Source organism: Gymnogyps californianus, chromosome 1, assembly GCF_018139145.2.
Source record: "Gymnogyps californianus isolate 813 chromosome 1, ASM1813914v2, whole genome shotgun sequence".
Classification (NCBI taxonomy): domain Eukaryota; kingdom Metazoa; phylum Chordata; class Aves; order Accipitriformes; family Cathartidae; genus Gymnogyps; species Gymnogyps californianus.
In genome coordinates this window covers 3,781,628-3,804,177 of record NC_059471.1, presented here as the reverse complement: position 1 = coordinate 3,804,177, position 22,550 = coordinate 3,781,628, and the positions used below count along the sequence as shown (strand labels likewise).

The 22,550-nt window shown below is 44.2% G+C and overlaps 1 protein-coding gene across 1 annotated transcript in view; it reads left to right on the top strand.

Moving 5' to 3' along the window:
• Window positions 1-489: 489 nt before the first annotated feature.
• Window positions 490-22,550, top strand: part of PAK1 (p21 (RAC1) activated kinase 1) — a 79,342-nt gene continuing 57,281 nt past the window's right edge. The window contains exon 1 of the mRNA XM_050893074.1: window positions 490-526. The gene's annotated coding sequence lies outside the window, so the exon portion shown is untranslated. The remainder of the gene's footprint in view (window positions 527-22,550) is intronic.

Below are 22,550 nucleotides of genomic sequence, written 5' to 3'. Positions count from 1 at the left end.
TATGCCCTACCCCCCCCCCCCCCCCCCCAAAAAAAAAAAGCTTATGGCATTTGAATATGTTTTTTACCTAAGATTACCAGCGGCTAGTCATATTTTTTCAAGAAACAAAACTCTTTACATCATGGAGAAAACATACAAAATCTAAGTCAAAACCAGGATCCAGTACAGCTCCACAGAAACTTACAGGGCAGGGTAAAACTCCCCCCATCTTTTTAAGCTTGAATTAGCAGCATGCCTCAAAACTGGGATATATGTGCTTAGATTCAGCTGTTAGCTAATGAATCAAAGACTGACCTCATTGTTAAGCCATTACCCATCTGTATTTTATGACTTCCAGAGATAAACAAGGCTTCCAGAATCAGTCACTTGTGGCTTCCCTAGTATTCACCCTGACTTGCTGACTGCTCACCGAAGCACTGAGTGCTCTTAGCTGTCTCTGTGCAATTTCCTGGCTAAAGGAGATCTGGAATGTAAAAGTGTATTCATCACCAGAGGTTTTGCCAGATTCCAGGACTTCAATGAAGCGGTAAGAGATGATTTAAAATTGGAATGGCACGATGATTCCTCTGAGTTTTCAATCAACTATAGGGTAACTTAACCAACAAGAAAGTAACCCTTAAGGAGAACCTGAATGATTTGGGATTTAAGCATCAAAAAAATGTCCCAGGTTGTAATTACTCTTATACCTGTACCAGACAGATCCTGACTCTTTACTGTGAGCTTCTCGATACAGAAATGGAGGACCAAGTGGCAAGTGGGAACGTGTCCAGTGTGACGCTCTAACCATTTATCCAGAATGAAACAACTGGATATAGCCGAATACTGAGAAATGGTAGTGTATAAGCTGGATTTTCGACTTCAGTTGATAAAACCACAGACAGTGCTAAGAACAAACAAGTGTAATCCAGAGCCAGCTTTGCTAAAATGGTGACCCTGGTTCTTACCCCTGTGTTTGAATTCATTCTAGGCAGAGAAATCTTAGCAAACCTTTCTCCAGGATTGTAGGAAGTGCATGTCCATGTTAAATATGCACCAGATGTAATGTGCTACTTGCATACATTTTGGAGCTGATTCTAGCTTCCTTTGTGATGGGTATTACACACTATCAACATCAGGATATGTAAGATAGGAACCAGGTGCTGCTCTCCACCAGTCAGGTGTTCTGGCCCCCTTGCTATTTTGCTACTTTGCTTTCCTGGCACTAGAATACCCTAAAACTTATGAGAAAATGAAAGATTGTTGCTGATGTGCTTTTGTGTGTTTGTTTAGAGAAAACATTTACTCTTGTGCATCACAGATTTGTGTCCAGAAACACATTCCGCACTGCTTTAGTCTGTTGTGTTATCTGGACAAAGTAGAATGAAAAGAGATAGTTTGATTTGGACGTGGTTTACGTACATTTTGCAGAGCTGTACAAGCTTATACGATATGTAGGACAGTGATGAATCATAGTCTGTCTTCTTCATCGCTTCACACCAATATAACAACATTATTTTGCTGGACTGACTTCTGATTTACTGGGTGAGAAACCTCCAGGCAGTAGTATGCTGACCCACCATCACCTTCAGTTTTTCTTGCCGCTGCTTGCTGTTTCTGCATCTTTGCAGTGAGTTCTTTAGCTGAGGAACTTTGTAACTGTGTATTGTATGACTACAGGACTCCTTTTTTCTTTTTGTCTTTTTCTAATCCTTGCCTGACTACTAAGACTTAGAGACTTGTAATTAGTTTTCAAGTCATTCATGAACTCTGGTTTCTTCCTTGTAGGCTGAGGCCAATTTGTCTCTAATTGCTAGAGCAGATTAAAGGAGTGGACGGATGGTTGCAGGTGACTAAGTTGGTACGTCATAACAAGCTACTGTCCCTCAGCTGAGATTTAGCTTCTGTGATTTCACATGCTTTTGTGTTCCCCCTGCATTGTGTCAGCCAAGATATCTGGGGATTTGAACTGGCTGAAAAACACCCAGGAAAAATCTTAGGTGGACCAGTTCCTTGATCCCTTCCATTACATAGCTGCAGAAATAGCTGTGCTGGCATAGTGCAGGGAGTAGCTCAGGAGCAGAGATGCACAGCAGGGTAAGAACTATTGATACTGGTACTGCTGACAAAGACGAAATCGTCAGGCTATGCCCTACGGCAGCTGGACTGCTCGTTCTGCTGTACGTCTAAAGGGGAGGAAAATGCGGTTCTTACACGATCACTGTAAAATCGATTGTTCAACAGAGTTGGTCTTTGAGGCTGGGGCCTGGTGCCAGGCTTCTTCCCACAGAACACAAGAGACCCTTTTGAGGTGTAAGAAATCCCCTTTTCCCCCCACACTGGAAAGGGGCCATCTGACTTTATCCTGAGTACAAGGCAAGATGGATCCTTTCCCTGAAAATCCCCTGAGCACTTTCTCTGCTCTGAATGCTTAGAACGCAAATAAAATGATCTACATTTCGCTCATTCCTTTCTCAAGTACCAAACTCTGGTTTGCAGCGGTAGCTCTATATCCCATTCTGACATTGGGCATGGACATCCCAAATGCCTCTCCCTCCTTTTGTTTGGGAGCTCCCTGTGAAATATCCAGCAATAGTTTCAGACAAAGGGGTCTTGAAATTTGGGTAAATTCAGAAAACTGTAAGTACCGTAATCCCAGGATATCCCTTCAGGATATCTCTTTAGGAGTCCGCATTACTACAGAGTAGGATAATAACGAAATGTAAGAATACAGTTCTGAATGTTTTGGTGAGATCCCTTGGCAGTGAATATACGAAGATTTAATTGAAACAATTTCTGAACTCAGTTAACCTGTGTGTAGGTAAAGTCTTTTTCATCTTGAAGTGGCTTTAAAAGCACCTATAATTAAAGTCCTGGTTATTTCATGCTGCTTTAAGTACCTTTATACAGATAAAAATGCAGCTATAGCAGGGGCTGTTAGAGCAATACACCAGCTGTATACGGACCAGGCCTTAGGCCAACCACTGCAGTTACTTTATGCAGCCATTCTCCAAGTGGTTGAATGAATGTATTTGGTAAAATATCTTGTCAAACAAGGCATGTTTATGAGTATTTTGGACCAATCTCTTGCCTGGCTTCAAGATTTATTTTTTAGATTATCGGAGTGCATCCGTGTTTCTGAAAAGGCTTTGTGATTTTGAGTGTGGTACAAAAGGAAGTTCCTCTTCAGGTGTCAGTTCAGGGCTGAAGGGTAACTGTTCAGTTTTAACTCCAGCTTTGATGGTGCCCCCTTCATGGATCTGGCATTCAAGCTGAGCTGCACAGTTTTCTCCTCAGTTCCCCCCCCCTGCAGCAATCACATAAGCACAGCTCCGATGTAACTGTGGGATTCTTGATACAGGCTGGTCGTGGCTGCCTTTGAAGTGACTGATATACTGCCCTGTACTGACATAAGCACCTTTATGTTGCAACCAGATGACAGACTATGGACGCACCGTGCTCCAGGGGAGTTCACACAGTCTGTCGGGGTGTGTGGTTTTGAATCCAATTTTAAATGTATCCAACAGAGGGAAGTAATTCTAAGCGTGCAATTCCACAACAGGTTAAGCTGATTGAAACGAGCTCCGTTGCAGTCCCACTCTCCCTACCAGTCCCAGGCTCGCATTCTCACTTCCTCCATTTGTTTATTTTTGCAGGGTTAATTTTCTGCTGTTTTAAGTCCTGAACAGACTTATCACGAGAACTGATAAACGTTGGTACAAGGGGGAGGGCAAGACTGGCAGTGCTGTCTTGATCTGTTGTATATGGGCATGCTGTCTCAGTATGAAAGGCAGGTCTGGGGTGGTGACCTGTATTATTTGTCTCCCTTTTGTCTGTATCTACCTGCTTCACTTATCACTTTACTTTTGTATGTCTAGACAGCGTGTTCCAAGTACACAACCTCACCATGCCCATGCTCTGTTCTTGAGAGCGATGCAGCTGTACGTCTGTGCGATCAAATCCCTCCTCTTTTTCTCTCTCAGCAGCGCACAAGCGCTGAGCCAAAAACTCCTTTTAACCAGGGTGACAAGTTTCCAGCGAGCTTTGGATCACGGGGAGAGCAAACACCCATATCCCTGCAATATAAGGTATAGAAGTCTCTGCGTGTGCAACACAGAAGCAGGGTAGAGCCCATTTTATTCTTGCCTTTTTTGGATCTGCATGCACACAGTCCCTAGCACAACAGAGCCGGCTCTGCGATAGCACGGTGTGATACGAATCACAGAAATAAAGTCATTACAGTGTTGCACGCCAAGGCTGTAATTGCCGGTGATCCACTCCCCGCGTTGTAGCTCCGTTGATGGCGTGATCACGAAAGACTTTTACGTCCCAGGCCAACGCCGCTCCCTCCCTCTGCCCTGCAAAAGTGCCGGGCTCCGGGCAGCAAGCCTGCAGCTGCAGCAAGGCTGAGGCACAGCCCACGGATTTCCCGAGGCAGCAGAGAGGCGAAGCAAGCTCCGGGCTCCAGATCGGCTGCACCGGGAAGGTACACCCCCCCCCCCCCCCCCCCAAAACTTTTCACCCTGGGCACTCGGCTGCGATGCTGCGACCCAGCGGAGGCTCCCCCCCCCCCGCCGCTCCATTCCCGAACGAAGCGGGAAGGTCCTGCCCCTCTCGCCGGCTCCTGCCCCGCTGTGCCCGGCTGCCCACCTTGGCGGCAGGGGGGCGGCGGGGCGGGCCCCCCGGAGCCAATGGCAGCGGCAAGGCGGGGAGGGTGAAGGGAGGCGGTGCCGGGCCGACAATAGGGGCGGCTGGAGGGCGGTGTGGGGAGCGGGTAGGGCGGCCAGCCGGGCGGAGAGCTGGGCAGCACCTTGCGGCGGGCGGAAGGTGAGTCCCGCCGGGCCGGGGAAGGGGATTTCCTCGCTTGTTGTTTTGTAGCCGGGAAGTTTGCAAAGCGGTTGAGCGGCCGGGTTTCCCCCCCCCCCCCTTTTTTTTTCTTTTCTTTTAGGAGGGGGGTACCGAGCCTGGCTCCCTCCTCCTGCCTCCCTCCTCCTGCCTCCCCGGCTCATTCATTTAACAAAGGGAGTTGTCTTCAGCCCCCGGGCTTTGCAAACGGGGAGCCGTTTGGGGCCGCGTGCTTGAGGTCCCGGGGCAGAGGTTGGGGTGGGAATCGGGGCTCAGCCCAGAGTTTCTGCTGAGCACCCCGTCCTGGCTTCGGCTGGAGGGGCGGGTGCTTTGGGCAAACACAAAGAATTGAGGAGCTGGACCCTTGCTGGGCGATGGGGCGATGCAGCCCCGGGCTTTGTGTGTCTGGTGCGCAGGGATGGAGAGGTGGGAGCGTGTGTGTATGAAACCGTGGCTTTTTGCTATTGAAGTACTTAAAAGCAAAGCTGAACTTCTGATAGTGGGATAATTCAGATTGGAAGGGACCTCAGGAGGTCTCTAATCCAGCCCCCCGCTCAAAGCAGGGGCTTCTGCTTGGGGAGTGGGTAGCAGTGAGGGGACATCGTGAGATGGGTGGCACCGCTGGGTGCTCTTGAATGCTCCTGGGAGCCCGAAGGAGAGGCAGCACCGGCAGGACGAGCCCTCAGGGGCAGTAGCGCTTCTCTCTTCCACTGTGCATGGAAGTGCCCCAATCCACAGCTCTCCCATGCCTGCAATCCCTATTCTTGCTGCTTTTGTTATCCAGAGGGCTTAAAATTCATGATTGTTGGGAATAGCTGGCTCCATCCGTGTGTGTGTCATGGTGCATCTGCTCCTGCTGAGCGTTACTTGATCCTTATTCCGACATTACCTCCAGGAGTTTTTCTTCAGGAACAAGATTTATAAATAGATGTCAAAACCAGGCTCCTTGCTGGGGACCTGTTACCGGCTGTAAGGCATGTACTTTATGCAGTGATTTAAGTATGAGAGAGAGATATATGGAAGAACAACTGTAAAAGCTGTTTAGTTAGCCAAGCTTTTCAAAGTGAAAGCGGGTATTGTAGTTGGGTGAAATGGCTGTGTTGGGCACAGACGGAAGAGTGTTTGTTCTCTTTGCTTGCAATTACTCTTTGTACAGTGACTCACAGATGCCTTTCACTGAACTACCTCCCCCTTCTCCATACCTGGAGTTTCCTGGTGTTGCACACATTACCTGGCAAAGCAGGGAGCATCTTCCCGTCTGCTGCTCTAACATCTCTTAGTGTGGGTGTGTTAATCTTGCTCGCAGCTTTTTAGGATAAGGCTGGAAAAACTCCTCCTTGTGGAGCAGTTTGTGTGTGTGTGTCCGCTGGATGCTTAGAGATTGCTTTTCCCTGTGCGTTTTCTGTGGATAAGTCAGAGAAGTAAAGCTCATCTCTGCACGGAGAACGGAAGGTAGGGTGGAAATTTAAATGTGTCTAAATACTGAATCTGTTTAACTGTGGGTTGCCCCTGTCGTGTGCCACGGGACAGAATTTGTTCTTGGCTGTACTGTATAACAAAGCTGGAGTCTAAGACTGGAGACTGATAAGCTGGGTGGGTATTTAGTCTTTCTGAGTCCTGTGGGGAGGGACCAGCTTCTTTAAATGGGATGATATAACTACCATTCTTTGACTTGGAAATGAAAGCCAAAAATAAAATTGAAGAGGAAAATGCTCTTGTAGCATGACAGCGGGAGTGCTTTGACTGGTTTTAGGGAATATTATGTGCTCTGGATGTTGCCCAGAAAAAAACGAGTAGGGAAATGTAAGGCTTTTGGTTCATGCTTTTGCTGCATCACAGGGATATTGGAAGAAATGTGTGACAAGTCCAGCATAACTTCCACAAGTGAAAATATATTGCTTGTTTATTGTGGTTTTGACTGCCTTGCTTGCACTGGATTAAAAACTGATGCTAGCTCTTTTTGCCTGAGAGGTCAAAGAACTGTTTGATTACTGCTGATTCTTGTGTATCCTTTTCCAGGTCTGTGCAGACCTTTTCTCTCAGCTTTGACTACAAGTGCATGAATTTCACCTAGTTTGCTAACTAGTGTTTTGGGTTGGTTTTTTTCTTTTTTAAATATGAGTGAGCTGCAGTGTGGCTTCTTTCCTTCTTTCTCCCTTTTGTGCACCTGTCTCGCTTCCTCAGTGTGGGAAGTTTTGTAGTTTCAAAAGCTAGTTGTTATGGTCCAGTTCCCTTATATTCTTAAGAGTGTAGAGAACCACCTAGAGCCGAAGTAGACTTTTCTCAGTAGCAAAATACAGAAATGATCCAGAGCTCCACCCTTAAAGTGATCTCGGTTTACAGTTCATCCTGTCAACAGAAGATAACAGAAGCAAATAGACTTTGTAAAGAATCTGACCACTCTTTGTGAGGAGGTGCAAGAAACAGACTGAAACCAGGCAACTAAAAACAAAAGTCATATTTCTTTAAAGCCTAGTCAATCGTTAGCCCTTTGACAGGTACAAGAATATCTCTTGTTGGCTTTTTACCTCTATGGAAAGGCAAAAGAATATTGTGTGCCAGAATCGCATTGTGTGAAAGAGCCTTTTTCTATGCCTGGCAAGGAGCTGAACTCATTTTCTCAGCCTGATGCCTTGGCCTGTATAGGAAGGGGGAGAATGTAGACATGTTCTGCTTGATACTGAGGGCTTGCTCTTACGGAGAAAATAATTTGTCTAGTGTGTGACTCATGCACTTGCACAGCTCTCGCCTGGGAGGAACTGCTTTGCACCCCTGTTCCCAGAGATGGGAATGGCTGGGTCCATTCCCTTTGGTGGCAGCAGAACTGGGACTGTCAGCAGATGCTCACTCATGTGGCACATAAATCACTGTGATCAGTTCTTCCCTTCTGAGCATAAGGCATGTGATGCTCTTTAGGAATGAATAGCTTAAAAATGTGTGACGCTGCTTATGCTAACCAAGTTTTTACTGAAACTTAAGGCCAAGCTTGAAATTCCTGAACTTGGGTGCGGCTGCACGCAGCACGTGTAGACGTGGATGTTATGGCTGTGAGGGGTAACACTCAGTGCTGCCACTGGCGATGGCTTTGTGCAGGGGAGGAAGCTTACTTTTGTCCTGTCCCTCCTCAGGCACATCCTCAGAGCTGTAGGGAGTCTTTGGGTCCTCCCACACTCTGTCTCCTTTTCAACACGTGGCAGTGGGGTGCGTGTCATGGTTTCAGGGCCCTTCACAGGATTCACTTGATGAAAACATGGATGCTCAGAGCTGAACAAGTCTCCCCAGGCTCCCAGTATGATCAGCAGAGAGGAAAAGGCCCTTTTAGGATGTGGTACGTATCGTCCTCCAATAGGCGTTTTAAAATGGGTCAGAGAGTTGCACTCTAAAAATGCTGATTCCTCTTTGTAGTCACCCTGATCTCCCCTATCTCCCATGCATTGTGTTGTACATGTCAACAGGTAGCTGAGAGGAGTTTCACTTACTCCTCTCGCTGTGGGGATGCAGGCAGGCAGCATTGCTAACACATCCACTGGCAATAGCACTGTAGTAGCATAGCTTTCACAAGCTGCCTTCATTTTAGCACTCGTTTGTTGGGGTGGGGGAAGGGGAAACAAAAAAGCCATCTGATTAAGTGCATTTCCAGGGGAATTTGAAGAAAAAGTGGAAGTATTCGGTTCTGGTTTATGTACTAATATACTTCTGGTGAATTGTCTAGGCTCTAGAATGGCAATCCAAGTGTTCCAGCTTCCAGTCGTATAGTTAACAATGGCCTTTCTCCATCTCTTGCATCTAGTCTGAGATGTAGGTTAAACAATAACTTTCCTTCCATGGTTTCTTTCCTTCTTGCAGTCTGTGCTCTTTGGACCTGCTATATAGCTAGTTTATTTCACTCTTAAGCTGATATAACTGCCTTAAAGTCGTTCTATTTCCTACTTCCTGTCTAGAATCAGTGAAGTAAAGTGGTGGCAAAGCAAGCATCCTTTTATCATCTTAGGTTTAAAAAAAGGAGGAGAAAAAAAAGGTTAATGGGATAGAAGAAAGGTCCTAATTTGGGAAAATCAGGCCAAATCAGAAGACTGCAGACATAGTAACCAAATGTACTTTCTGAAAAGAAATAATTTCTCCTACAATAGCCCTTTGTGATCCCAGTTACCATGTACGTAATATATTGTGGCTGCCTTGAAGTATATGACATCTAGCTGCAAGCATCTCCTTGATCTAGGTGGGCCTGTAGCTGTGGGACTACAAGAAAGTCAAGTGGCAAGTACGTGCTGCGTGCAAGTGGGGCATGAAGCTGTGTTTCATGCTTTTTGTTCTCTTCTTTTTCCATAAAGTCAGTCCATACCTGTAATCTAAATGGAGAATGGGGGAGGAAAATAATTACTGTTCATACTGTGTGTGGTTTTGGGGCAGGGGGAGTCGTCCAAGTTTACCTTAAGGCATTGTCTCCTGCTCTTAGGAGCTTGATGCATGTAGGTACAGTGTGTCGTCCGTGGTTTATAGCTGATGGCATTTGATGACTTTACAGATGGCAGCAGAGGAAGGAAAATCAAATACAAAAGGTGGGGACACAGTTTGACAGACTGGCTTGCTAAGGTGTCACAGCACCACTTTGGGACTTTGAGTTACTTTCTCTAAGCATCATTAGGGCTTTGAACTGTCAGTTTTCTTAATGACTGTAAGTGGCACACAAGTATTTTAGATGATGCCTCGTACAAGACAAAGCCCATTTCTCAGGGCTTATGTTCTATTCATGAAATAGGAGCTGGAGTGAGAAATATTTTTATTTGAACTGTGGCTTGCTTCATGTGGTTTTTCTCCTCATTTACATATAGAAAGCTTAGTGTAATGTGAAATACCTTATCACTTCTTTAGCATAAAGAATTTCCAATATAGATTATTTTCTGCACCTACGTATTCCCAAACGCACATTCTCTGCTGATCTTAAAATATGAGTGGCTTGGCCACTTAACCCAAACTCCTCTGTAGAAAGTGTAGAGAAGTGATTCCTTTTGTAAAACTTGGATTTAATTTCCCCAGCTATCTGTAAGTGAACATTATGCAGTTTCACCAGAAAGTGCAGCTTATAGGCTTTGTGCCAGGATGAATCTATCATTTGCCTTTAGTAGGTATTTCAAGAACATCTTATTTCAGTCGTGCTTTGGAGAGGCTAGAAGTCACAGCTGAATGTAGAATTCATGTGCCTCTGTAGTTCAGACTTGTTTGGGATGAAGGAAAAACTGATTTCCTTCAGCAGCAGAAAGGAAGAATATTCGAACCCCCCTTTCCCAATCCTGTCTATACTACTGAAGCTGTTAGATTCATTTCAGTTCAAGGCCCTGTGCTAACCTCTGTGTAAGGTGCAGCGTGTGTTTGAGGCCATTACTGAGCTCTGTAACCCCAGCGTGTGTTGAGGTAGAGGAGGGAAAAAAAAGATGAAGCCAGGCTCGTAATCTATCCTTTGCTTTTCTAGTTCATTAAACTGCTCACCTGAGTCTGAACTCTGGTGTCCCTTCATAATAGAAGGTAGATTTAACAGTCAGGTAACAGCTGCAAAGACCAGGGAGTGCACAGCACAAAAAGGAATTAGCAGCAAACGGACACATCAAGATTTGAAATGCAATATTGATTAGTTCATTAAAATTAATAAGACACTCAATTATAGAACTCCCATTACATTTTGCAGTTCTTCTGGAAATAGAACAATTTATGTGTCCTTATCCTTTCAGGAATACCTCACTCAAGACAAATTTTAATGTCATTTTCCTTTGCAAACCACAGAATGCGTTAACTCTTAGTGGAGCCCCAGTTGGTCTGTGTTTTATTTAGTAAAACATTGTTTTTAATAGGCCATTGTTTTTAATAGACTAGAAGACGTAGTCATAGTATTATGTACTAAAAAGTTGCTTTAATTGAGAGTGGTCCACATTAGTGTATAATTGGACTAATGTTGCTGTAGGTAGGGTCAAAAATTAAAAGGCAGATATTCACATTCTGGCTAATTTTTAGCAAATCAGACAAATCTGTTTGAAAACAAAGCACATAGAGGGGAAACCCTTCGACTCAAACTCAGGAACTTAAGGAACAAGTTTGTGAAAGGGAACGTTGGTTCATAAAAAGGAAAAGTGTCACGTTTTTCCTAATGCTTCAGAAATACGTGTATGGCCTCCATAATACAGAAATGTGATTTTCAGGCTACAGATCTAATTGCCTTGTGGAACCTTAAATGATTTAAAGCTGGATTTCCAACATGAATCTCTATGCTTTACTATTGCATTGTACTTTGTTAAATAATATCTTTAATAAAGGATTTGCTTGAGAGGGTTTGAGCCACTTGACTCATGGCACTTCTTGCTGAAATGAGAAATTGCTCTAGGAATACTCAGTTTCTGTGCAAGAGGGAGGCTGGAGGAAGATAAAGATGTAAAACGAAGATCCTGGAATGATTAAGTGGATGGCTCTTCTCATGGATGTGGTCACTGCTAATTCTTTTTTCCACAGAAGTTTGATTGAATTTTCTTGCCACACTGCCCAGGAGAGCTAACTCTCCTGTTTAACCACAAAACGTTAACCACAAGCTTATAGTTCATATCCCTGTTTTGCCCTGCCATTGTGCTTGTCTTCAGTCCCACTTCAGAATAAGATGCGAGATCAATGTCAGCGTTGCTTCTCTGGCATTGCAATTGCAGCAGATTGCAGATGGTAACGGAAAAGCTTTGGGAGCTGAACTCAAAGGAGTGGCCTAGAAATGAATGGTGATAATGCCGCATAGCCTTCATCAAAACCATCCGCTTTCTGATGGTATCAAAGTAATTGGTAATGTTCTTTGGTAAAATGTATGCATGTTGTGGGTGTGTGTTAAGGTGCTTGATGCTTTCTCTTAAGCTCCAAGATTCTGGAGTTGTGAAAGCTATGCAAAAATCTGTGTCACATAAAAGAGGCTTCTCCCACTCCTATCTGTAGAGAGAAATGACAGAATTTGATCCAAGTGTGCCTTGAAGACTTAAATAATGAGATTTAAGCACACAGAGGCTTTGGTTTGAGCCTCCAGTTCCTAATTTGGAGGGGGGGGGGAAGTGAGGGTATCTACTGCATCTTAATAGTAAGTTATTAACATTGTAATTTAATTCTCCAAAATCACTGAAATCTTCACTGAGTAGTGTTACAGAAAGCCAGAGAAGTTGTGAGGGGAGGAAGGAGAGGGAACTGCAGCACCAGTGACAAGTATTATATCACAGTTATGTTGATCTAATAAAAAAATCTGTCTTTTAATTTCTGGCTCATCAAATTTCTTGTTGTTGCGTCAGCCTATATGTCTTGGTAATAAGCTGTCTGATAAAAGTTGCAGTCTCTTACATTTGTGTGTCTTATAAATTCTTCTACGCAATTTTGACTCCCTTGGTAGCAGAGAGAATGATTAAAAAGGCTGTACCAAATTCACAAAAAGCAGCAGGAGTCTCATCCACTACCAGGCCAGTGCCAAAAGACTCTGAAAGAGTGGGAGTAGAACTACTTTTCCAGGCCTGCTTTAATCCCTTGCTTATGTTCCTAAACCAGATTTTTAAGAGTATGAACATAATCAAACTGACACTTTATCTTGATGAATCTGTAACCTCCAATGTCAGACTAGTGTCTCTCTTTCCATATCTGGGAGCCCTGACAATCATACTAAACTTAACTTGCAGTGTGTATGTGGGAACTAACTTTTGTATTCTTCCTGTTTGTTTGGTTTCTTTTCTCTGTCTCCATTCCTTACTTATATCTCTTAAAGCCTTGTTTGTTTGTTTGTTTGTTTGTTTTCCTTTTGCCTTTCTACAGAAACATTGTTCATCTTTACTTTCCCTGGCCACCCCTACCTAAGACTGATGAGAAACTGAGTCCTCATACATCTGTGATCCTGAAGATAGCAGGCAAACACAAATGAGCAGCAGGGAGGTAAAATATTTGTCCTCCACCCCGGCAAGAAGCAGCCTCTTCAGGGCTTGGGAGGAGGATGGAGACTGGATAGGGGAAGAAACCTTAGACTCGTTGCCTACCTCTATCAATCAGGCAGTTTTGCTGATGAGATATCTGGAAATATTTAAATGTGTAGATTTCATTTAGAAAGGCTGAGGAGGTGAGGGTGGGGCTGGCAAAAGCAGGACTTTCTTCAAGAAGAAAAAGCAAAAAAACTCAAGATTCCTTCAGGGCTCTCCTGAAAGCCAGAAAGTAGAACACAACCAGTATATCTTTCTGTGTAGGCTGTCTTTAAATGGAGGCAGACGGTCACAGGCGGTGTTTGAATTCTAGGTTCAATAAAGGCACATCCTTCAGTTAGACAAGGCAAAACAGTGTCATTTGTTAGAATTCAAAAACAGTATCTGAATGCCTCCATGACTTGTCATCAAGTGACTCACTGCACTGTCATAGTAGGACTTCTGGCTTTCACATGAAAGTTATACTTGCTGAAACAGCGTCCTGCCAGCTCATTTTAACAGTCCCCCTCCCAAACTTGTCTCCAATTTGTTCATGGTGAAGAGGGGATTTGGGGGGACAGGGCAGGAGAAGAAGGCAAGGGTAGGTTAAATGATCAGAAATCTCATTACCTCTTTCTTGTAGACTTTTGAGTACCAGCTTTTTAATTTGTTCTGTGTGGCTCTGAAAGGAGTCCTTGAGCTGCAAAAGAAAAACATTCAGAAGTGATGAGCTGGCCATATTTGTAAGAATTTAGTCATTTACTTGGTCCAACCAAAAATGTCTTTTCTTCTGTGCAATGTCTTCTTTTAAAGTTATTGGCTACTTTAAAAAAATGCCAATGTTGAAATGATCTCAGCTTGATTTCCTTTACCTCCTGCAGCTCATTAGGGGATCATCAGGATCATGTTTTGGTTTTTTTTTTTTCTTTGTTTAATTCACATCATCAATTTTATTTTAGATGCCCTTTGCTTTTTTTAAGAGCCAATCCCTTCTAATACTAGGTACATCCTGCAAGAGCCCTTCCTGCGTTCTGATCCAATACTTATTCATCCTGGGACCTAGTCCAAATGCCACCAACAGTGCTTGTGTGGGCTTTTTTTGTTTGTTTCAAAAATGTTTCGTCACATGCTGACATGCGGCAGCATTAAATGCATAAGTGTGCAGTTCAGGAGGTAATGGTCATGGAGATTAAAAGAATCTCACCTGAGCAGCAAGTGGCTTTCTGCTCTTAACATCATACCTGTTTCTGTTATCAAGCTTTAAGTTTAGTATTACAGCGGATGCCTTGCGTATCTGATGATGTTCAGTTGCTCTTTGAATCCCACCCTGTTATTTTGGCTCAGTATCGAGGAGCAGTGACTTCAACAAGGTGATCTCATCCAACGTGTGGTGTAGTTGTGTTTGTTTTTGAAGACTTGAGATTCTGTTCCATCTGCACTTCCTGTAGCTATAGGTGAATCATCTGAAATCCAATAGGATGAGCATGTGTGATCTCTGTGGTCTGTCTTCCTCCTTTCTCATGAATTCATGTGCTTCCCTTCTGTGGTGGGGCTCTTGTTAGTGTTGTTTTTCTTTTCACTGGGATGTGAATGGGGTGAGCAGTGAAAGGCTTCTGTATAAAGCATAACCTATGCTAGTTTGAGCATAAAGACTGTTTGACCTTTCTGTGAGGGCTCTGATCCTAAATTCCTAATGAACTAACTACAAATTTGGAAGGAAAGAGTCTGTGGTTGACTTTGCATTCTTCTTGACTAACAGATGAGAAGCTTGTGTTTTGCTTTTTTTTCCAAAAACCAGCCCCCCCACCCATCACAAAACTATAAAGCAAGGATGTGGCTGTTGGCAGCTGTTTTCCTTTTGATGTGGTCAACTCAAAATTAATATTAAAAGTATAATTCTGAACTTGCATTTTCTTGGAGACCGAATGCATGATGAAAGGACAGGAGGGTTCTCTCTCCACCTGCTGGGAGTGTGCTCTTCACTTGAGTTTTTTTGGAGGCTGCGATCAGTGGGTGAAGCTTGACACAGCTGAGCTCATCATGGCACGCAGCCATCCAAAGGCAAGGGCGCTTTTCCTTTTCAGCGCTTGGCTGTGAGCTGACCTGGCAGAAAACTTAACAGAGCAATATGAGTGAATGTAGCTGTGGTGTAGTACTAAAGATCCTGGAGCTGTCTGTGGGTTTGAAACCTGGATGTAAGGACTGTAAGACATATGGCTAGATCAGGTGCCTTCTCAGGATTAGCTCACAAGTAAGTGCCTTTTTACTCTTGAAAGGTCTGTCTGTCGTTGTGGTACTCACTGTATACAGCTTTTTATTTTGGTTATTTTGTTCTTACCTTCCTCTGTCCCCAAGCTCTCTGAACTTGTAGCACCTACGCAGTCAGCTCCTGCTGGACCTGCTTACGCTCTGTAAGTCCTTGGTACAAAATGGATTTTGACTCCTCTCTCTGACTGGTTCTGTGTCTTTAATAAATGTATTTGGGAGAAAGAGCCTGACAGAAAATCACAACTGGATCATGTGTATCTCCCCTCTCCTGTTGTTGTGTTGTTCTGGATCCTCCTTTGATTTGGTGTGGAGGCATAATGCTTATAATTCCTGCCATGCTGTAGGGACTTCTATGCTTCACCTAGTGGGCTCCTTTGCTAGTGTAGCAGAGCACTTCTGGGATTTTCCCATCACCTATCTGCATAATGTCTTGCATCTTGTAAGTGTTATATATATTCCTGTATTCTTGAAGAGGTGATTCAGAATTGAAAGGATGTTTTCCCCCGCAGGTTATAAGCTGGGCCCAAACTTCTTGCTGGTGTCCAGCTGGAACTACAGTTTTAATCCAAGACAGAATTAAGTTGCTAATGCTGCTGCCAGTCACACAAACGTTATTAAATAATCCTACTGTTTTGCTGTTCCCCTTCCACCTTGCAGTCCCTCAGTTCATAGTCAAAGTGCTGTAGTGCAGGAGTCATCTCTTGTACAAATGCTTGGTGGCTTATTCATGGAGGTGCTGAGATTCCTTGTCACCTTCCACCTAAACGCTGCCTGTAAAGGCTCACAGTGAGCATAAAACACAACTACGCTGGAGAAGTAGTATGCTTTCTTCTGTCACGCAGGTGTAAAGGGCAAACACAGAAGCAGCAGGCACAGGGAGGAACAGGAAAACACATTTCTAGTATAGCATAACGTCGCTTTATCTCTGCATACCCTGAAATATGTACAGAAAGACTTTGGCAACATTTGTGCCTCAGAATTCATAGCCAAGATGAAAACAAGATGAGAAACTTTCATGTTGTCAGGAACTATGCAGCAGGTATTCGGTAAGATCTACTGGGCATGAAGGAACAAAGAAAAACTGTGGGATTTTTTTTTTTTTTTTTTCTTTCTTTCTTTTTTTCCCTTTTTTTTTTTCTTTCCCCCCCCGCCCCTAACCTCGAGACATAACTCTCTCAGTAGCCTATGGGTTTCAGTGGGAACATTCAGGGACTGTCTTAGCAGCACTTGCCTAACCTTGAGAACAAAAGTGGAGTGTTTCATGTGGTTACACACTAAAAGATGTGGGTAGGCCTCTAGTGGGAATCCAGAAAGCGCGTGGGCGCTTGATTCCCTCGGAAACTGTTGGGATTTGGCACCTAAGCTGGTAAAGTATTTTTAAAAACTCTTAAGTATCTTTCTGAAAATTGGGTCTGATGTTGCTAATCAGTGTGAGGGGTGGGGGGATTTTCTTTCTGAAGTAATTGCTGCCTTTGATCCTTGTTACTTTCTAGCAGATAAACAGGAGGAAATTGAAGGAAAGCAACAGAAATGACTTTGGGGCTGAAGGGATTGACGCAAAAGGAAGATAAAAGAGCTATATACTTGTGTAGTTTTTATAAAATGAGGAGGAGGGCAGGACTGTTTATGGGCTCTTGAAGGGTATAAATGCCAAGGAATGATAGGTGTGGAAGAAGGAAACTGTTTCAGTCTCCACTCTGAAGTGCCTGTGCAGGCAGGTAGTTTCACACACAGCCTCATCTGAAAGGAGCATTTTCATTGAACTTGTGTTACTGGGACGTGCTGGTGAGGAACGGAAACACTTTGTGTGGCAGCATTGAAGGTGCCTGCCTTAGTTCTTCAGTCAGGGTAAAACATTTAAATCTGCAATTGTTTGCACCTCGGATTGCCTGGCATCTATCAATGTCATCACATTGCACAACAGTTACTTTCCATTTGTGCCAGCCTTCCCGATCAGGAGGAGCCCAGACAGAAACGCCACTTTAGGCCCCAATAGCTCCTGTCCCAAACTTGCATTGTTTGTACGTGGATCTCCACCCTGTGTTAAAGCAGAGCTGGCTACCATGGTGACACAGTTTAATCTCACTGATCTCTTTGTGGTATCTGAAACCTCCACCAGGAAGGAAAGGCAGGGTGACAGCCGTGCCGGGGCACAGGTTGGTATGAGGGGGAGAGCAGGGACAGCAGGTAGGTGAAACAGTCTGTCTTGGGACTGTTCTTCCAAGACGTTACGGCTTTGCTTTTTATATCCGGACATGAATATTATATCCGGTAGGATATAATCCATTAGGATTAGAGTATCTTGGGGAGTGCTTGATGACAAAGGTGTAAAAAGGTTACTTGGAGTTGATAAAGCCATAGCAGAGAATATCAGGTCTTAACTGCTGAAGGTATTGGGGACATTCCCACACCAAGTGCACTTTTTGTAGCCAATAGATCAGAGAAACTAATTTGAGATAAATACAAAAGGAAAAATTAGACCAAATAGATTAGTTAGATGTTAATAAGTCACCAGAGCGGGATGGTGTTCAACCAAGAGTCCTGAGGAACTTGAATGTGAAACTGCAGAACTGCTGGCCAAGCTGTATAATTTATCACTACAGACGGCCGCTGTGCCAGGGGACTGAGGATTTGCCAATGTAATTCCCATCTATAAAAAGGGCTCTAGAGGGAATCCTGGGAACAGCACACCAGAGAGTCACGCTACCAGGAATGGAAAGGTCTGTAATAAGGATCTCTGAATACATAGATAAATATTAACTGTTGGGGAAGAGTCAGTGTGGCCTCCAAAAAATGAAAATCCTGCTGCTCTGCCCCATGAAATTCTATGGGGTGTTGGTAAGAAAGGGTTAAAGTGGATGCAATATATTTAGATTTTCAGAAAACTTCTGTCAAGAACTTAAACTGCTACAAGGTTGGAGGAAAGGTTGTTTTAGTTTTAAAGCCACATGAATAATAGGAAGTAAAAAATTGGGGATGATTTCCCTTTTCAGGAAGGAGAGGGAAACGTCACTGCAGCAGCAACCAAAAAAGCCACCATCTTCATCAGGAAAGGGACGAAGGGTATCATTTTGCTTTGGTATAAATACTTGATGCACCCACATCTTGTGTGTGATGTGCAGTTCTGGTCTCCACATCTCCAGAAAGACACAGTGGCATTGCAGAAAGGCAGCTAAAAGGGTCAAAGAGATGGGCTGCCTTCCAAGGACAAGCTAAAATGGCTGGGACTCTTCCTTTTGGGAAGGAGGGGAGCAACCTGGGTGAGGTTTAAATGATAAAGTCAGCAGGTAAAGCTGAATATGAAACATCCATCAGTTCCTGTGCTATTACAACCAGGGAAGTTTTGATAAAACAAGATGAGCTTTGATTTTAAAATAGATGAAAGAGCATACTAGCGCAGTAGAGAAGAATGGGTGCTTGTGGCCTCAGAGTAGGTGGAATTTGGTGACAGGCTTTGTAGCTCTCACCCATGCAGGGCAAATCCCACCTGCATTGCCTTTGCAAGAGAGTCTGCATGACCCTTCCTTTCCCCAGGGCTCTCTTCTGCAGCTTTTCTTAGGAAGTGATTATCCAGGTGGCTGGCAAGCATTTGACACTCCCTTGTGTGCGCGCTGAGATTTTTTTTTTTTTAATTATAAGTGACTTATCCCTCATAGAAGTGATTTTTTTTTTTTTTTTTTTAAATGCTGCCTTCAGCAGGGTGTGCATGTGAACTTTATTTTAATTAAGGGCGAGGAATCTGTTTTACATAACTATATCCCAGATTCTCATGAGAGAGTGAAAACAGCCCTGAGGGACTGATGAAGAGGCCAGCGAAATCAGTTGCCTCACCGATGGGAGGCCTGATTCTGATCTCTCTTAGATTCTCTCTACCTGTGGGACTTGCTCTGGGCTGGCTGACAGCCAGAGGGATTGAACCGATGCAAAGGGACTGCCACCTTATAGCTTTATTTTGGGCCACTAGTTTGTGGTTCTGGGCAGATACAGGGGTGGCGACTGCAGCTCTGCCTGAGGTGGTTGTCCCTGTAGTGGGAATAGCCAAATGGGATATGAATCTGCTTCCAAGCCCTTTCAGCCGTGGCTTGATGCTAGCTCAGACAACTTCTACCACTATGCCTGGTGCCAGGGTATTATACTGCAACACTCGGTTCGCCCCTCTCCTTGGAACACAAGCGCCTATTGCGATTAAAGTGTCGTCCCTACCAGCCAGTTGAGTTGCTTTGGTTTTAATAGCGGTGTTAGCAGGATTGGGTCAAGGTGGTTTTCTGAGTCTTTGAGAATGAAAACAAATTGCACTGCAAGTCACAAACGAACCTTTTAGAGGTCGTTGTGTATTTCTTGGTTTTGTTTTTTAAATGCTGTCAACTAAAATTTGATTTTAGTTGTAAAGCCTGAAAGGGGCAGGGAGCAGATGAGTAAAATGTTTGTACCATTACGGAGGGAAAATCCAGGGTGTGTGCATGGTCTTTTGTTTGGTTGGTTTTTTTTCTCTTAAGAAGAAAGAAGCGATAAAGGTGTTAGAACTCAATTGTTGCAGTACCGGAAGCAGGGCATGTAAATAAAAGAGGATCTCTTTCATTGTGCACAAAGAGAAATACAAAAAACAAACCACAAACTCTGTAAAGATGCTAATGAGTTTTATGAGTCAAACCTGGCATGTCGTTAGCATCTGCTGCTTGTTTACAGTGGCTGAAGTGAGCATCCCTTTCAGAAAGTCTCACGTACTGGTGGTATTTTACTACCCTGTTATCAAAATCTCAGTGTAGTGTTGAAGAAGCTAAACCGTTGATAAACTGCACAGTTGTGACCTCGTGGTGTCCTGCTGAACCTGGTGGTGGCTGGCAATTATTTTTTCCAAAGCCAAAACCCTGGAGAGGTTTGGTATGTCTGTTTATTGCATCCAGTGATATAAGGGGCAGATACCTTTCCTTTTTACTGTGTTAAGCCAGGCTCAAATACTGATGCCTCTGAGCGAGGTCCATGTTGCTTTTGTTATACCTCTGTTCTCTGCCCTGAGAGCTGTTTCTAGAGAGCATCTTGAAATTCGAGTTCTCTTGTCAAAATAAATAGTCATCTTACATGAATCAAGGGAGGGTTTTGATGCTCAACTCCTAACATTTTATTGAAGTGGCAGTTCATGCCATCGATCTGAAAAGTGTTTAGGACTTAAAATTGATGGGAAGTAACTGGTGATGCTGTGGCTTTGCAGTTGTACACAGCTGATGGGCATCGGGCATCTGCCATCAGTCTCCTATGAAAGGAGGAAGCACTTTGGAGGAGCAGATCAGCAAGGAGGTGGGGCAAAGATAAGCTGGTTGGAATAGATGTTCTTCAGCCATTCAGCAGAGCAATGTAAACAAGTGCACTTTAGACAGAAAGGAATCTGATGGTCGTGTCACAGCTTGGATGTGCTTTGCTGTGGGGTGAGTTTGCAGGTTGGAGCGTGTGCTTCTAGTGGAGGTCAACAGAGATTCAGCCTGGTGTCAGGTGGGGGAAGCAAGGAACAAGGTCAGTGTCAGTCATGTAAATCTGAGAGGATGTGCTGAGGGCTTTAAGCACCTCAGAGTGCAGAAACTAGAGAAATTCCTGATGATGAAATGGTTTTCCAGAGAGAGGTCTGAAATGAAAATCCCATCCCTGGTATAGGTGGTCAGAACAAGAGCACCATAACTGTGCCAGGAGCAGTGATCCAAATCTCTGCTTCATGCCACTTGTGCCCTACAGGGAGTAGGGTAAAGTGTTGTAATCACTTCATAGTTTGAACCAGGAACAAACCTGTGAGGTTCGTTCAGGAGGAAAGGAAAAACCTAGTGAGCAGTGCCGATGTCCCCGACTGGGGAAGTTGCACAGGAGATGGGTAAGGATGGCAGAGCGCTGCCAGCTCCTGCTCTGCTCTCGGTGCTGTTGCCATTCTGAGTGTGGTACCAGACCCAGCAGTTTCTGCCTGGCAGCCTGCCCCAGCCGGCAGATCCCCGCTCTGTGCCTTGCTCTGGAGTCGCTTGCAATATTAGCAGAGGGTTGGAGGGTGGAAACAGAAAACCCAGAAGCAGAGCAGGACAGAAGTCTGGAAACCCACATGATGTTTCTCCTCCGCTGTAAACTTGCGTGACCTTTCTCAACTCAAAACTGTGTCCTCAGTTTATACACAGGTAGCGGAGCTATTGTGCACTTTCAGGTATTCTGTGTTACCCAGCAGAAGTTGTTCCTTCACCCACATTAGTAACATTTTGTCACTGAGTAGTGTTTTATGGAGGGATGGTTTTCTGTGCATTGCTTAAAATTTCGAAAAAGATCCTGAAATTTTATGAGCTTCTAGTATAGGCAGGAAGAGTTGGCCAGGGTGGGGGGGAGGAGTATTGTCCTTTTCTGCAAAAACTCTTCCTCATTTTCCCTTCCAAAACAATTTCAGGGTATTTCTTTATTCCAAGGCTTTGTTAATTCATTGTGTAGAGAAACAGCAGATAGGTGGTTCTTTTTGAAAGCTGCACAGATTAGAAGATGCTTGAATACGTAAGCCATAAGCAAAGAAATAAGAACGTCCTAAGGAATAATATGAAGTGTGATGCTTTCTGGACTGCTGTACAGCTGTAAAGTGATGGGTGAAGTGAGATTTTGCTTGCACAGATCTCCTAAACCTCAGTACTTTGAGTTTTACTTTGTTTTCTTTGGCTTCAGAGACAGCCAGTGTCTGGAGCTGAGGCACTCCGGTACTTTGCTTAGTGTCCCCGAAAGACCTGCAAACTTAGCCAAGGTTTTGGGCTTGAAAGAGATGAGCTGCGTAGCTTGAATTGCAACTGGGTGCCTCTAGTTCTGGGAGGCTGTAATGACTGCAACCTTTTGAAACCTTGTTCAAACTGTTTTCGTTGCACTCAGACAGGAATGTTATGTTCTTTGTTCCACCTCCTAAAAGACAAACCTTTTTGTATAGGCTGCTTGCAGCTTTTATGGCTTGATATATATGGGTCAGGGGAGAAAGCAGGCATAGTCTGTTAGATGTTTTCAAGCTGTTGAAAAAGTCTTTCTGAAAGCATGAAGGAGGCTTTAAGATCCCAGCTGAATTTTTGCAAATAACCTCTGTCTTGATTAGGAACAGAAATAAGCCCCCAAATTTGAATTGCTTCCAACTTCTGTGCACATGAGCGAATGGGCCAACTCTTCTCTAAGACAGACCTGTGTGGTAAAGGGTTCCATGTTTAATTCTGAACTCTTCCCTCCCCTGGAAGGAAGCATCCAACATCTCAGTTACCATTACTGAAATGTCATTGTTTTTCAAACAGAATAAAACCGTGCATTTGATAGTTACAAATAACTGAAAGGTTTGCACTGCCTCTTGAAACCATTGGAAGGGCTCTTTTTGATGCCTGTACACCTTTAGGTACGTGTCTTCACAGAATCACAGACTGGTTGAGGTTGGAAGGGACCTCCAGAGGTCATCTGGTCCAACCCCCTGTGCTCAAGCAGGGCCACCCAGAGCCAGTTTCCCAGGACCATGTCCAGATGGCTGTTAAG